A 16,275-nucleotide genomic window follows, 5' to 3' on the forward strand; every position below is an offset into this window, starting at 1 on the left:
TGAAATATTTGATAGAACTTTACTGACAGCGAGACTGTTGTGTATGAAGCATATGAAAGACAAATGAGGGATTACGTCACATGATCCTATTATCCCCCACCCCCACCCCCATTCTTGAGAACCGAGGTTCTTGGTCACAAAGAAAGGTGACACAAATATAAAAGACAAAGTTAAAACGCTGTGATGCTGAGTTTGAAATAGAGAAGTATCAGGGCACCTGAGTGGCTCAGTCGGTTAAGCTTCTGACTCTGGATTTCAGCTCAGGTCATGATCTCGCAGTTTGGTTTGTAAGTTCAAGCCCTGCGTCGGGTTCTGCGGTGATAGTGTAGAGCCTGCTTGGGATTCTGTCTCTCCCTCTCTCTCTGCCTCTCCCCTGCTGGTGCGCTCTCTCTGTCTCAAAATAAATAAACCTTAAAAAAAAGAAATAGAGAAGTATCAGTATTAACTTGTGAGCTATTTTATCTAAAATATTCCCTTGCTCTGTCCACTGAAAAGTCCACAATAAAAATGGTCAACTCAGTATCAGTGAACATTCCTAGTGCCAATATTGTGGTCCTGAAATATATTTACCACTAAAACAACAACAAAAAAAAACATGGCTTCTGGAAAAAATGGCTGATTCCAGGTCTGAGGCAGAAAAGATAAAGATGAGTCTGGAACACCTCATAGAAAATGAGGAGGTTACAGGGTGCCTGGGGGGCTCAGTCGGTTGGGTGTCCAACTTCGGCTCTAGCCACGATCCCTCGGTTCCTGAGTTCAGGCCCTGCATCAGGCTCTGTGCTGATGGCTCAGAGCCTTGAGCCTGCTTTGGATTCTGGGTCTCTTTCTTTCTCTCTCTCAAAAATAAACATTTAAAAAGTTTAAAAAAGAAAAAAGAAAATGAGGAAATTATAGGGGCACCTGGGTGGCTCAGTCTGTTGAGCATCCCACTTCCGCTCAGGTCAAAATGTCATGTTCGTGGGTTTGAGCCCCGCATCAGGCTCTGTGCTGACAGCTCAGAACCTGGAGCCTGCTTCGGATTCTGTGTCTCGCTCTCTCTCTGCCCCTCCCCTGCTCGCGCTCTGTCTCTCCAAAAAATAAAAAACTTTTAAAAAGTTAAAAAAAGAAAAGAATGAAGCTATGAATGCCCATTAGAGTGGTATGAACAGGATTCAGGAGCCACTCATTGGTAAAGAAGGAATAATTGGTGCATCGAGAAAAAAATAATTGCAATCAACTGAAATGCATCAGATATGTTTAGATCCATGGGTTTAAATTACTTTTTAAAAAACTCTATGTGATGGGGCGCCTGGGTGGCTCCATAGGTTAAACATCTGACTCTTGATTTCAGCTCAGGTCATGATCTCACGGTTTGTGAGATCGAGCCCTGTGCCCGGCTCTGCGGTGACAGCACAGAGCCTGTTCAGGATTCTCTCTCTCTCCTCTCTCTCTACCCCTCCTCTGCTCACTCTCTCTCTCAAAATAAATGGATAAACCTTAAAAATAAATAAATAAAAATTCCCTTATTTGATCATCTTTGATGGATGATAAGGGAGCAACATATTATTGAGAAATGGTTAATAAAGGGAAAGAAACGGATGTTTGTTCTGCCTTTCCTGTGTGAACTGAATTATTAGGTAACCAAATAGTAGAAGGAAGTTCTTTTAATAGATGTATTTGTACTAATAAGTGAAGAAGTGATTAGATTAGAATAACCTTTTGTGACTCCTGACATACGCTGAGCATCGGTGGTAGTTAACCTCACACACACACACACACACACACACACACACACACCCCTACACACGTACACATGCACAGACCTACACATGTACACCCGTGCACACACATGCACGCACTTCACACATGCACACAAACAGTAAACATTTTATGTGCTGGCTGATGGAAGAACAGTATAGCATCTACAAAGTGCTCTAACCAAAAAGATAATAATAATAAAACCTGAACCCGATCAAAACTCTGAATCTAACTACCAATTTACAGGAAAGACAGATGACAAGAGAGCATGCTAAAGTGTACCATGGGATGGAAGGAGCAAAATCTAGACTATAAGAATCTCTATCAGTCAAGCAATCCAATTTATTCAATAAATAAAATGCAAGGTGGGAGAAAAAAGTGGGGGAAAAGTTATAGATTAAAAGAGATTTAAAAGACATCATTTTTTTAAACTGAAACAACTAAACTCTAGTGTTCAGGGATGCACACATGGGTCATAAAACTTTTTCTAAAAAAGCAAAGTTGTAGTATCCATAAAACTCAGGATGAAACAAATTTTTATAAAGCACTGGAAGAGTCTGCATTTTTTGTAATATTTCTAAGACTGAGTCCCTTTATTTATTTTTTATTAAAAAAAATTTTTTAAGGTTTATTTATTTTGGAGAGAGAGAGAGACAGAGCGTGAGAAGAGGAGGGGCAGAGAGAGAGCGTGAGAAGAAGAGGGGCAGAGAGAGAGGGAGACACAGAATCCGAAGCAGGCTCCAGGCTCCGAGCTGTCAGCACAGAGCCTGAAACGGGGCTCGAACCCACAAACCATGAGATCATGACCTGAGCCAAAGTCAGATGCTCAACCTACTGAGCCACCCCGGTGCCCTAAGACTGAGTCCCTTGAATGCAAACAAACAAACAAACAAAATGGAAGAGATCTTGACAAGATCAAATTTAAATATTAGGGACATGACTTAGTGATGTTTTTCAAACTTTTATTGACAGTGACCTAACAGAAAATATATCTCTTATATCATGAATCAGTATACATGTACCTGTCCCAGCTCAGGATTTTCCAAACTTTTCGGAATGGACCATGAAGTCAGTTTAGGGGGCTGTGACCAGCTTTTAAAAATATCAAACAGGAGGGGCACCTGGGTGGCTCAGTTACTTGAGCATCTGACTCTTGATTTTGACTCAGTCATGATCCCAAGGTCATGGGATCGAGCTCTGTGTCAGGATCATGCTGAATGTAGAGCCTGCTTAAGATTCTCTCTCTAACTGCCCCTCTCTCCCACTCATGCTCTCTCTCTTTCTAAAATAAAAAAGTAAAAAAACAAAACAAAACAAAACATAAAAATATCAAATAGGAAAGAATAGAACAGAAAATTTAGTCCATCCGACATAATTAAATGAAGTATGATTTTATGAAAATTTATTTCATATCTATCTGTGTATGAACATGTATATTGAGTTGCAATGTAAAATCTATTTCTTCTCATGAGAAAGTGGTCCAAAAAGATTGGATGTATAACCCCAGCTGTTTTCACAGATTGGGTTTCATTAGTCTCAATCAAGTATGCGATTGCTACGTTGAGATCAGCAGATACCCAAGCCCCGACGGCCTTCAGAGCGGTGTGGACCTGCAATGCTGCAATCAGACCCTTCCCATCCTGTCTACATTGGTGTGGAAAATTTAGTATGACACCAACTTTAGGACCCGTCGCTGGGTGAGAAGAGCTTCCGGTTTTAAAGGCCAATCCCAGGGACTTGCCACATCTATGTGAAAACAGCACAAGTTTCTGCAATCTGGTTTGGTTTTCGCCCTGGGACGTGCATGTGCCTGCAGGTACTGGTCTCCCTGATAATCTTGCAACGTGTCCAGACCCTGAATCGATTCACTCAGCTCCTCCTTTATGCAACCCTGCCTCCCCTTTTGAGGTCCCCTACCTGGCACTTTCAAAGGGGTTTTTGGTAATTTGTGGCTGTATTTTTAAGTAAATTTACACTTATGGGTAAGCAATAGAAGCTTCCAGTTCAAAACCTTCACAGGTAGAAAGCCTCTCCTTGCACCCCTGCCTTCCAGCCACCAGGTCCTCCAGGAGGCAATAGATGTCACTAGTCTTTTCACCGAGCACCAACCACTCCCACATCTTGATGCTGGCCCAGAAAAGAGGTTCCTGAAAACTGGTTTTGCAACCCGTGGGCTTTCAACACCTGAGGGATGAGAAAGTGGAGAGAGAGAGCTGGCAGGGTGCCTTGAGTCCCATGCCTACACTCTCAAGGCATCGTTCCAGAACATTTACTACCTGTGTTGTCATTACCTATTTATGAGTCTCTCTTCCCTCCTGAATGGTAAGTCTCTTGGGGGACTGCATGGGCTCCCCTTGGCCCCGTGACAGCATCACCTTCTTCTGATCCGTCCATATCTCTGGGAGTGGCTCACCATGGCCTTCAGAGCCCGCATGCTGGCCCCTAGAAAGGAGGTGTGCCCTGGGAGCTCCCCTTGAAAACCCTGCCTGGTGCCCCTCCTACTTCTAACTTAGGACCCCGCACCACTAAGCTGCAGCTTAGTATAATCGGTCAATAATCCGCCCATCAGTCTGTTTTCTCACAGCGATCCACCTCCCTCCCTCTCACAGGTGTTCCCACAAGACTGATGGATGGTCCAGTGTCACCAGGGTCACCTGGGGTGCTGCTCCAGCAGCTCACACCTCACACACCTGGGCATGATGCTAAGTGAGCAGAGCAGACACCTCCTGGGATGAGATCACTTCCCAGGCTGTGGGCACTGGAAGGGTCTAGGCATGTTCAAAATGGATCTTATTAAGGCCAACCACAGAGCCTTGGGGACAAAGGTTAGGAGAATATCTCTGGCCCAGAGCCTGAGTAAGTGGCTGCTGTGAAAAGAGGGTCACTGATGAAGTAAGGGCACCAGCAATGAGGGAGAGAGAGAAGTCGGAGCAGGTCAGGCCCCAGCGCCATGGAGCACTCAGCAGGGTAGGGGAGAGGCACAGAGGACTTGCAGATGGACCATGGCTGAACTCCCATGAATGTCCTAGGACCATCAAGGCTAAGCCCTGGGAAAGAATGTCATGGAAAGCCGGGATTCCGAAGAGGGGCATGTAACAAAGGGCACAAGGCATCCCAGCAAAGAGGGTTGGAGCACACAGCACACAGGCTTCTTCATGGAAGAAGGAGGAAGGTTATTTAACTGTACAGTGTGGAGAGGGCCTGGGTTCAGGGTGATGAAGGTCAACTGTCATACCATACAGTCAAGAAGCAATGTCCAGGGGCACCTGGGTGGCTCAGTCGATTAAGCATCTGACTCTTGATTTCAGCTCAGGTCATGACCTCACGGTTTGTGAGATCGAGCCCCCACACTGGCCTCAGCACTGAGCGTGAAGCCTGCTTAAGATTCTCTCGGGGCACCTGGGTGGCTCAGTCAGTTAAACCTTCAGCTCTTGATTTCAGCTCAGGTCATGGTCTCATGGTTCATGGGATAGAGCCCGCATTGGGGTTCCACTAGTGCATAGTCTGCTTGGGATTCTCTCTCTCCCTCTCTCTCTGCCTCTCCCCTGCTCACACTCTCTGTCTCTAAATAAATAAATAAATAAATAAACATTGGAAGAAAAAAAAAAAAGATTCTCTTCCTTGCCCTCTGCCCCTTTCCCTCTCTTAAAAAATATAAAAAATAATAATAATTAAAATTGATGTATCAAGGAGCAGCACACATATAATACACAGAGGTAAGGAGGCAACCATGAGAAAAATCAAATATAAAAAGAGTCCAAGAGTGGCTGCTCCAAGACAGGCCAGAAGGATCAGGTGGCCCCGGGACTGTGGCTTGCCTGTACTACCTCATTTATTTAACAACTGTGCCTGAACTACGGTCATGAACATTTTACACATAAGAGAAGGATGGGTGCCGTGCCTGTGAGAGAGCTAACCATCCAAAATAGTAAAATTAAAGCATATTGGGTTATTTAAAGGCCTTGTTCTTTCCAGAAAACAGAGCCACTTCTCCAAGGTGGAAGGCAGCCAGATTCACAACATCAGTTCCCATTTCTGTGAAGCAGGTCACTGCTCACCTCCTTCCCGCAGCCATGGGAAACCAGATGCCTGCAGCTTGGTTGCACTGTTAACCACTTAAATTAAGAATAATTAATCAGCGAGTCACTAGGTACACGACTTCTTTCAAATGAAATCAGACTTTGCCCCAAGATACTGGGCCGATTATGTATTATTTGCCTAACGTGCAGTTTTACGTGTGCACAGAGCATTCCTTCCCAATCAAGAATCTACAAGAACATTACACCTTTGTACGCCTGGCACCTACAACCCACTACCCTTTGCCAGTGGCCACACATTCACCTTCCTTCCACACAGCCCTGCTCGGATGCACTGCACTGCCTGTATGCTTTGTGCCTGAGTTTAGCTTTGACTCTTTGGTTGAGGAAAAAGAATGCTTCTGCTTAGTAAAACTCAGGCAGTGAGCAAAATGTAAAACTGTTTTAATGCTGGGGGGGAAAAAAACAGACATCCGTGAAACAAAATAGAGAATCCAAAAATAGACCCAAATACATATGGCATTTTAGTTTCTGGTAAAGGTGACATTTTAAACAAGGAGGGGGAAAAACACGGATCCGCTGACAAATTGTTAGCAAGGAAAAGCTGGATTCCTGCCGCATGCTTCCCTTTCTGGCGCCTCAAAGATTTAAATCCAAATTATCAAAGATGTAGCATGTGTCAAGGAGCTGAACATAAAATAAACCACAAAATTTCAAAAAGAAAGCACGAGTGCACGTTCGCAAAGGTCTTCCTAAGAAGGATATAAAAACAGAGAGGCCATAAGGTAAACAATTGGTTAAATTTAAATACACAATGTTTTTTATGGACTAAAAGCAGCCTGAACAAAGTCCAAAGACCAGTGTTAGACGAGAAAAGACAGCTACAACAATATCTGGCAGCAAAGGGCTTATGTCCTCAACTGATAAAAAGTATGTATGAGCTGCTAAGACAAAAATGAGAAAACAGTATGAAAATGGGCAAAAGATAAGAACCGGCAGCTTTTAAAGAAAAGGAGTTTCAGCCATGAAATCCAAATGAATAGATATTAAAACTTACTAATAACTAGACAGGTGCAAATCAACACAAAACAAAAGAGCTATAAAATTGGCAGACACTTAATATTTAAGGACAGCCAATGTTGTTGAAGATGTGGGGGAACTAGGCTCTCGTGTCCTATTGTGGGAACATAAAGTGAGGGATATAAACATGGGGAGGAATATTTGACCATAGCTATCAATATTTACAGCACCTTGACTTAGCATTTCCACCAAGAAAGAGATATACTCTAGGCATATTTACAAAAGCTTGCCAGGAGAGTCTATGAGGTTGGGTTCCTTATACTGTTTGTAATAGCAAAAAAAAAAAAAAAAAAAAAAAAAAAAAAGGAGAAGGAGAGGAAGAGCAGGAGGAGAAGGAGGAAGAGGAGGAGGAGGAAGAGGAAGAAGGAGGAGGAGGAGAAGAAGAAGAAAAGAAAAATTTTAAGGGGGAGAAAAGGAGAGAGAGAGACTAGACTGTCCATCAGCAAGAAACTTGTAAGAATAATTAAATGTCTGATGATGCCAAATGTTGGCAAGGTTGTTGAGCAAATGGGAAGTGTCCTCTTCTTGGGGGTGTGGGGAGAATGGGTGCTAATGTTTAGAAACAGTCTGGTACTACCTAGTGAAGTTGATGCACCCCTGACCCAGAAATTCAAGTCCTAGAGATATATCTTTAAAAACTCGTACACATGAGCATCAAAATACTTCAATAAACATGTTCATAAAAGCATTTTCCACAATAGGCCCAAAAGCGGAAACAATCCAAATGTCCACCATCATTAGAATTGTTTTTTTTTTAAGTGGGATTAAGTTACACAATGGAATTCTACTATAGAATAATGAAAACGAATACATTCAGCTACCTGCCACAACATGCGTCAATCTCATAAATATAACATTGAGCAAAAGAAGCAAGAAACAACAAAACTCATGAAGTACGGTTCCATCCAACTAAAGCTCATAAACAGAAAAGTAAACCACCTTCTATGGAAATGCATCCGTAACGGTAAATTTTTTTTTAAATGCAAGAAAATTATTATCACAATAATCAAGATAGAGTGACTTCTACTAGGTAAGGATAAGGCTGTAATTGAGTAGAAGTCTACTGGGGGCCTTTGGGTGGTAGCAATGTTCTATTTTTTGACCTGAGCAGGATCTAAGTCGTGTGTGTGTGTGTGTGTGTGTGTGTGTGTGTACATCATATAGCACAATAAAATAAGGATAAAAGAAATTCTAAATGTATTATTGGAACATCCTTATGATGAATACAATGGCATCATCAAAGAAGAGACGAAGATAGCTCTTGAAGTGCTCGCGCAGATCTCTAAGATGCACTAAGTGAAAGAAGCAAGGTGCCAAAGCATGCATGGCAGAAAGAAAGTCCTGTAAATAAAACTGAAAGAATGGCACAGAGATAAGCAACAGATAATGGATATGTGTATGTATATATATATATATATATATATATATATATATATATATATACACACACACACACACGTTTATGTATAAATAAACAGTATGATACAGTGATATCATATATCACTATATATCATATATCACTATTATATATCATATATAGTGATAGATACAAAGATAGATAACAGATTGATAAATATATAGATAACTGGTTGATTCATGAAAGCACTGATATATGATAGACGCATAAATAGAAAGATAGATACTTTGATACCCAGATACCTACATGGATACCTAGGGAGATAAATGCATAGAGAAAGACCCATAGATAGATAGATGATAGATAGACAGAAAGACGAGTACATCGATACAAGGATAACATAGAATGATAAAAACATAAAACATACAAAGGTAATAAATAACAGATATATTAACTCATAGATACGTAGATGCAGTGATAGATAAGTGGATAGACCCACAGATAACAGTTAGGATTCGTGTGTGCAGGTTTTGTTTGTTGGGACTGGGGAGGGAATTAGAAGACAATTAACAGGGGTCGCCATCATACAACATTGCAATATACATCCATAAAATATGACATGACATTACTTGGGAGTATATGCCATTTTGATAAATTGTTTAATATATCATTTAAAAATATATTTTCTTCTATATTCATAGGATAAAAAAGATGGCAACAGTGTACCACAAATATTAAAATAATAATGCCTGCTAACAGAATTGGGGACAATCTTACTCCATTGTGCCCCTCGTTTAGGTTTCCCAAAACAGCAACAATATTTTTTATTTTAAAATATGCCTGTATTGAATTAAAATATAAACAAAACAGACATACTTGACTTAAAAAAAATAAAATAAAAGGACACAGGTGGTCATTACTCCCTTTTCATTCACAACTTTTCACTTGGGTCTTTAAACAGGGAGGGGTGACTACAGCTAAGGTCCTAACTAGCTTTTTATCTGAAAAGCTGTGTGAAATGGGCGGCCTGGTCTTTCTATTCCCCTGCATGGCTGTCTTTTGCTCCAGGGCCAGGGAATTTGACAGCAGAGAACGAGTCAGAGAGGGGGCAGGCCCAGAGCCTGTCTCCGGGCAGGGCTGAGACTCCACTCACTCACAGATCAGAAGCCAAATCGAATAGCTCAGCAAACCACAACAGCATTGCTCAAATATTCATTCATTCACTTACTAGCTAAATATCTATTGGACACCCACCAAACACTGAGATGGCCCTAGACCCTGGGAACATACAGATCAAGTGTCTTCCTATTGGGCTATTACATCATAATGGAGAAGAGACACAGTAAGTGGATACGTTATCATAAAAGGTTAGGGATTAAGAATTAAGCAAACACAGGAGACATTAACCAGAGATTTGCCTGTTTCAGGTAGACTGTTCAAGAAAGGCCTCTCTGAGATGGGGACTTGTGCACAGAGACTCAAAGAGAGGAAACAATGATGCAAAAATGGGGTGGGGGGGGGGGTGAGGAGCATGCTACGTGGTAAGGAAAGCAAGCCTAAAGGCCCTGAGGTCAGAGCAGGCTCAGTGCGTTTGAGGAAAGGCCTGAAGTCCACCATGGTTCAAAATAATAAGAGAAAATGAAATTAGGGAGGTCAGCAGGGGCCAAATCAAATAGGGTCTTTCTTGTGAGCTCTGCATTTTATTTTCTGTGTGCCATCGCAGTGACAGCCAAACTTTTATGTGACGCTTGCTGGGCTTTCCAGGGGTTTGAGCCAAACGCATGCTCTCCTGAAGCACTTTGGGAGGTGTTTCAAAGACAACCACACACCACATCTCCCCTCTCCCCATCCCAACTGGATGTATCTCCCCCGTGGCTCCCTTGGCACAGGTTAGTACTTATGACGGCTTCCTCCCTCCACAGCCCCGGCTGAGCTCACTCTTCCCTCCACGTAGCAGTCCTGCTCTGCCATCACAGTCCTTATCTCGTTCCACAAGAACCCCTGACGCTCCCTCTTATCAAACGTGCCGGGAGCACAGGCTGCCCTCTCCACTCAGCAGCCTCACTTCACCTCTGCACCAGGAACACAGCAAGGCAGCCTCAGCGCCTCCGCATGTGGGCCAAACAGTGGTTCCCTGTGTTCACCAACTGCAAGAGACATCTCCCTGCTCCTCAAGTGGTCCCAAAGCAGCCCCTCTCCTTGGGCCAGTGTTCCTCAACCTCGACACCAGTGACATTTGAGGCTGTGTACTTGGTGTTCCTTGTGGGGACTGTCCTGTGCCCTGCAGGATATTTAGCATCATCTCTGGCCTCTCTCCAATGGATACCTGTAGCCTCTCTCCAGTCAGGACAACTCCAAATGTCTCCAGACATGGCCATCGCCCCCTGTGTGTGGAAGCCACTCCCCTCCATTGAAGAACCACCTTCAGGGAAAAGCGTGCTTCCCTGTGGGAATAGGCGTGACTCACCTCGGACTCAAAGTCCAAGGCAAAAGCTCTTAATCAATCTTGACTCCACCTTGACCTTTCCAGATTCTCTTATAGCCTAAATGGTGAAGGTTCCAAGTTTGCAAAACCAGTTTTCAGGACTCTTTTCCAAGGACTGCAAAGGCCCCCTGCCATCTTGCTGAGAAACAAGGAGTATTTAAAACCAGAGTCTTGGAGCCTCAATCAAAATGGAGACAGACAGAAATGGCCCCGTTCTCATACGCTATTCTCGAACCATTTCATGAAAAATGAAGGCAGCATACCTACACGTCACACTAGCATTTATCAGTACAGTGTCTGCATAGAATATCTCTGGGAGGATTCACAGGGGGCTTGAAAGATAATTGGTTTTTTCCAAGGAAGGGATCGGACAAGGTGACTGGACAAACAAGGACAGAAGGCTTTTCACTTTCATAACTTGTGAATTCCAAACCATAGTATTATCAATAACACTACTTTTCAAAGGGAAAAAGAGCAAAGGATTCAAAACAATGGCAACTTTAGAACCTTAAAAGGAGAGGCAGAAGTGCTTAGGACAAAGCTTGTGTGGAGAGCCTGAATTCTAGAAGGCAAGATGGCCCAGCTGTTCTGTGGTCCCAGCATGTCCTGGGGTAAAAAAAAGGAAGTAAATGGAAGCGACTTGTGTTATTTTTATACAAATATTGCAAGTCCACAGAATTTTCCCTCTAAAGGACGGATTTCAAAGCTTGGCTTTTTCTACCAGAGGACTGCAAAATCAATGTATTCATTCATTCATTCTTTTTTTTTTTTCTTAATTTACTTATTTTGAGAGGGAGAGTACGTGAGTGGGGGGAGGGGCAGAGAGAGAGGGAGAATCCCACGCAGGGTCTGCAATGTGAGCCCAGACCCTGATGCAGGGCTCAATCTCACAATCTGTTGAGATCATGACCTGAGCTGAAATCAAGAGTCAGAGGCTTAACTGACTGAGTCACCCAGGCGCCCCCATTCTTTCTTTCTTTCAGGCGCTGTTCTAGGTGCAGGGGAAACAGCTTTGACCAAGACAAAACCCCGGGTCTCATCTATTCTAATCCAGGGAGAGGTCAGAAAAAATGCAAAAGAAGTGAGTAAACTATAGTGTGTTAGAGGGTAAGAAACACCCAAGAGGAAGAGGACATCATAGACGGTATATAAGGAGTTTTAGGTGCAGAGGTAGGTACTAAAGTTTTAAACAGGGTGATCAGGGAGAGAGGCTTCAATAAGAAGATGAGTTTTGGGAGCATCTGGGTGGCTCAGCTGGTCAAGCATCTGACTCTTGACTTCAACTCAGGTCATGATTTCACGGTGCATGGGATCAAACCCCACATCGGGCTTTGCGCTGACAGTGTGGAGCCTGCTTAGGATTCTCTCTCTCCCTCTCTCTCTGCCCCTCCCCTGCTCGGGCTTGCTCTCTCTCAAAATAAATAAATAAACATTAAAAAAAATAGCTTAAAAAAAAAAAGATGATGATGATGATGATGATGATGATGGTTTTTGAACAAAGTCCTGAAGCTGTTGAAGGAGGGAAACTTCCAGACTCTGCCCAGAAGGGTCCTGTGCCTGGGCTTGGGCTCTGCTGTCACAGTCGTGAAAATCTTAATGAAGTTCGAATAAGAAGCCCCACGTTTGCATTTTGTACTGGGCACTGCAGTGTATGTAGCTAGGCCTGCTTCCAGATAATCTGGGGAGTACCTATCCATGCAAAGAGAATGGCAAACACCATACCTGGAGTTTCAAGGAGTAAGGACGCCAGGTGACTAGAGATGGGAGTCAGGACAGCGACAGGCTGATGCACCACATAACACGAGACCATCCTGAGTGCTGGGCTCGCCCTCTGGGTGAGACAGAGAGCGATCTATGGGCTTTGGGCAGGGGGTGACAAAACACGTGTTTTAAAAGGATTACTCTGGGGGTGCCCGGCTGGAGCCTGGTTGGAGCATGCGACTCTTGATCTCAGGGTTGTGAGTTCGAGCCCCAAGTGGGGTATAGAGATGACTTAAATAAAAACTTTGGGGGCACCTGGGTGGTTTAGTTGGTTAAGCATCCAACTTCAGCTCAGGTCAAGATCTATCTCACAGTTCAGGAGTTCAAGCCCTGCGTTGGGCTCTGTGCTGACAACACAGAGCCTGGAGCCTGCTTTAGATTGTGTCTCCCTCTCTCTCTCTGCCCCTCCCCTGCTCATGCTCTGTCTCTGTCTCTCGCTCTCGCTCTCAAAAGTAAACATTAAAAAAAATTAATAAATAAATAAAACTTTAAAAAATAAAATAATATAAAAAATAAAAATAAGAAAATGATTACTCTGGACTTTTACTGAGACTACGTAAGACAGATGGGCAGGAGTGGGATTAAGGTGACCAGTTCAGAGGCTGTTATTGCCCTAAATGACATTGGACATGGCTTGGACCAGAGTGCTCTTAGTGCAAAGTAGTGAGAAGTAGTCAGATTCTGGGTGCATTTTGGAGCATTTGCTAGATTTTACACAGTGTGAGCGTTGAAAAGAAGAGTCAATGATGCTCTAAAGTTGGCCTGAACAACTGGAAGGATTTGGGAATGCACAAGACTGTGAGAGAAGCAAATTTTCCAGGGAATGTGAGGAATCCACTTAGAGATTTTTTTTTAAGTTTCTTTATTTTTTGAGAGAGAAGGAGAGAGAGAGAGAGAGAGAGAGAGAGAGCATGAGGAGGGGAGGGGCAGGAAAAGAGGAAGAGAGAAGATCCCAAGCAGGCTCCCCACTGCCAGTGCAGAGCCCAAATGCAGGACTCAAACTCACAGACCGTGAGATCATGACCTGAAATCAAGAGTCAGACACTTGATTCTGACTGAGCCACCCAGGCGCCCGTCACTTAGAGATGTTTTAACTTTAAGGTGACTATTCCATCTTTAAGAAGAGATGTCCAATAGGTCATCTGTGTCAGGAGTTCAGGGGAGAACCCAACTGACAATGTATATTTAGGATTCATAGGCTCAAATGGACGAGATTTAAAGTCACGGGAGTAGATGAGACACCATACAAGCGTGCAGAAAGAAAAGCAGTTCGAGGGGTGAATTCTGAGGTGCTCCTATAGTAGAGGTATGAACGTGAGGGGGAACCAGCAAAGGGAGCCCCTAAAGCATGCTCCATACAGAAAAATTACCATCCTAATAGAGCCTGACAGAGAAGAATATCTTTCAATATGTTGAAAAATAAGTGGCATGCAGCCCTGCAGATGCTTCCAATCTTGACATCAATCCAGGCTTTGGTAACAACTCCCAGTTCAGACAAGCCATTAGCAGAAGAGCCGTGAACCCCAAGCCATGGAAATGACTGATTACTAATATTGTTGTTGTGGTGGTGGTGGTGGTGAATAATTTCAAAAGAAGAAAGAGAAAGAGTGTCTGGATTTGTAGGATGACCAATGATCCCAGGTGCCCTGAGCCCGAGGCGATCCCCAGGGCACAGGATTTTCAATGCTAACACTGGAAAGTCCCAGGCAAACAGGGATGAGTTGGTCAACCCAACCTGGTATCAGTCTGTCATTCAAATTCAGTCCTCCCAGCTACTTACCTCGTGTTTTCTCATCTGTAAAAATAGGAGTAATACAGGATTGTTATTAAGATAAAACAAGAATATTGCACATCAGAATGCCTGATAGTAGGTACTCAATAAATAGTAGTTATTATTTATACTGGAAGAAAGACATCACTAGATTATGGCAAGCAAAGTATTTGGGGTTCACAATTATTTCTTAATTTTTTTAATGTGTATTCATTTTTGAGACAGAGATAGAGTGTGAGCAGGGGAGGGGCACAGAGAGAGGGAGACACAGAATCCAAAGCAGGCTCCAAGCTGTCAGCATAGAGCCCGACATGGGGTTCGAACTCACAAACCGTGAGATCATGACCTGAGCCGAAGTCAGACACTCAGCCGACTGAGCCACCCAGGCACCCCTGGGTTCATAATTATGATGCTGACTTACGAAGGAACGCTAACACACGTTCATTATATTCCAGTTTAACACCATTATCGTTAAGAGGTAGAGAGGTCATGACGTGAAATAAAGAGAGGAAGCCCAACACAGTATTTGCTTCTGTCATAAACAGAATTTACACCATCATAATATTAACACCAGTTATTGACTTTCGACTTGTAGAACTGAACAACAGATAAATTATGGGAGGGGCGCCTGGGTGGCTCCGTCGGTTGAGCGTCCAACTTCAGCTCAGGTCATGATCTCACAGTTTGTGAGTTCGAGCCCCACATTGGGCTCTGTGCTGACAGCTCGGAGCCTGGAGCCTGCTTCAGATTCTCTGTCTCCCTCTCTCTGCCCCTTCCCTGCTCACACTCTCTCAAAAATGAATAAACGTTAATAAAAATCTTTTTTTAAGTTGTAAAAAAAAAATTATGGGAAAGCCAGAGTTTCAAAACAAGTTATAAAGAAGCCCAACACAATATTTGCTTTTGTCATAAACAGGATTTACACCATCATAATTTTAACACCAGTTATTGACTTTCGACTTGTAGAACTGAACTATAGATAAATTATGGGAAAATCGTAGTTTCAAAACAAAGTAAGAATGTTATTAATCTGGATTTTGTCAAATAAATCTATAGCTGTCAAAAGCGGGGGAGGGGGGCGCCTGGGTGGCTCAGTCGGTTGGGCGTCCAACTTCAGCTCAAGTCATGATCTCGCGGTCCATGAGTTCAAGCCCTGTGTCGGGCTCTGGGATGATGGCTCAGAGCCTGGAGCCTGCTTCCGATTCTGTGTCTCCCTCTCTCTCTGCCCCTCCCCCGTTCATGCTCTCTCTCTGTCTCAAAAATAAATAAATGTTAAAAAAAAAAAAAGCGGGGGGATGAAAATGGGGTAAAGAGGGGCAGAAGGCAGTAGAGGCATCAAGGTTCACAATGGGAAATTAAACACTGTCTTGTTTGTGCACCAAGAGGTCGAGATTCCAATGTTTCGCTTAAAGACGCCCGATTACAGTGGAGGAACTGAGACGGGAGTTAGAGCCATTTTGGAAGGTGGGTAAGTGGTGAACACATTTTAAAGGTGATGGAGGTGAACTAACTCCTCTCCTACTAGGATGGCAAGGCGTAAAGTGGATACAGTTAAAAAATGGTGTAAGGTTCCTGTTGGGAAATATGGAGATACCACCACAGGGGAAAAAAAATAGAAAGGTTTAAAGTTGTATCTGGGGACCGGACGAGTTGAGGCAGGAGACAACCTCATAGGTGAATCAGCACTTTCATGATAATCCTTTCTCCATCCCTCTCTCCCCTCTCCCCATTTGACTTTAATAACGTGCATTGACTCTGTTTATGAAAGCTTAAAAGTAAAAAGAAAACAAAGACTGTAAAAATAACTGCCCATTCAAAATAATTTTTTTAAAGGATATTAAGTGCTTTTATGGATTCAGCTTTTCAGAAAACTGAGCTGTTTGGAGTGACTCATTCTTTGGATGTGTTAAAAAAAAATTTTTTTTCCTTACTCCACCCAGTCCCTCCTTCCTTCTGAAGCCAGGCCGCTGTCTATACAGTCACTGAAAACTAGATTCTCACACTTTGATCGCACTTGAACTATTTAGAGAAGACTGACCAGTCAACC

General features: G+C 43.2%; 1 long non-coding RNA gene across 4 annotated transcripts in view; it reads right to left on the reverse strand.

Annotated features, from left to right (window-relative positions):
- LOC147572454 (uncharacterized) overlaps window positions 1-16,275 on the reverse strand; it is a 26,338-nt gene continuing 10,063 nt past the window's right edge. For 2 of the 4 annotated variants that reach the window (XR_015245933.1, XR_015245934.1), the window contains 3 exons: window positions 14,238-14,252; window positions 12,419-12,555; window positions 1-410 (listed from right to left, as the gene is read on the reverse strand). This is a non-coding gene — a long non-coding RNA (uncharacterized LOC147572454). Of the gene's footprint in view, window positions 411-8,704; window positions 11,303-12,418; window positions 12,556-14,237; window positions 14,253-16,275 lie in introns of those variants that run through there. The other 2 variants (XR_015245936.1, XR_015245935.1) reach the window with 2 other exon arrangements.

This window comes from Puma concolor, chromosome E4, assembly GCF_028749965.1.
Source record: "Puma concolor isolate L17-30 chromosome E4, mPumCon1.1.hap2, whole genome shotgun sequence".
Classification (NCBI taxonomy): Eukaryota; Metazoa; Chordata; class Mammalia; order Carnivora; family Felidae; genus Puma; species Puma concolor.